The sequence below is a fragment of the Triticum aestivum genome, chromosome 6B, assembly GCF_018294505.1.
Source record: "Triticum aestivum cultivar Chinese Spring chromosome 6B, IWGSC CS RefSeq v2.1, whole genome shotgun sequence".
Lineage (NCBI taxonomy): Eukaryota > Viridiplantae > Streptophyta > Magnoliopsida > Poales > Poaceae > Triticum > Triticum aestivum.
In genome coordinates, this window is record NC_057810.1 from 692,471,491 (window position 1) to 692,472,442 (window position 952).

Here is a 952-nt window from a genome sequence, read left to right on the forward strand (position 1 = left end):
ATCTTTCTGCAATGGGAAGTTAGTACTGCACCAAAGTGTAGCAGAAGTTGTCATAATTTTGAAGGGAGATGCTTACTATCAGTAGTTGTATCACATTGTCGCATGAAAAAAAGCCTACGCTGGTAATGACTAATAACATGTAAAATTGTAACTCCTCACCATTGGGGAAAAAGTTACAACGAACTAAAAGACATAATAGCTAGTGATTCATAACTATAAAACAATATTGGTCAGTATTATAAAAGGATTAAAATATTCTCATATTTAATGTCCATCTTTAACATTTTTACGTCAACATTCATGAAATTAACATGAGATGGTCATAAATGCCATAAACATGAATAATTCTTCAAAATGAAATTCTTGTTGTTTCTATTTTTCTCAGGAATTGAAATATAATTTGTAGTGAGTTTTAGGCAATCTTGAAATTCATTAACAATGCAAAACTTCAATGCATAAAATTCATCATAAAATAGAAAAAAGGCATGAATATTGATTTTTAGCCCACAATTCCTGCGGCAGCCCGTCAAACAACTGGCCCATCAACTTAAATCCTTACAAGGAAAATTTTAAGCATGACACGGTTGTCGGGGTCGGGCAATGAGGGTTTCCATTGCGGAGAGGCAGTGAACGATTGAATATAACATGACATAGACCACTAGTAGAAAACAGGGCTATGGTTCCGGGCCAATATTCACATTAGTCCCGGTTCAGTCACGAACCGGGACTAATCTGAGCATTGGTCCCGGTTCGTGCGGCTAAGGCATTAGTCCCGGTTCACCTATGCCCTTTAGTCCCGGTTTGTGCCTCAAACCGGGACTAAAGGGTGTGATGCCCTTTAGTCCTAGTTCATGCCTCAAACCGGGACTAAAGATTAGACCTTTAGTCCCGGTTTGAGACACGAACCGGTGCTAATGGGGTTGAGACCTTTAGTCCCGGTTCGTGCCACGAA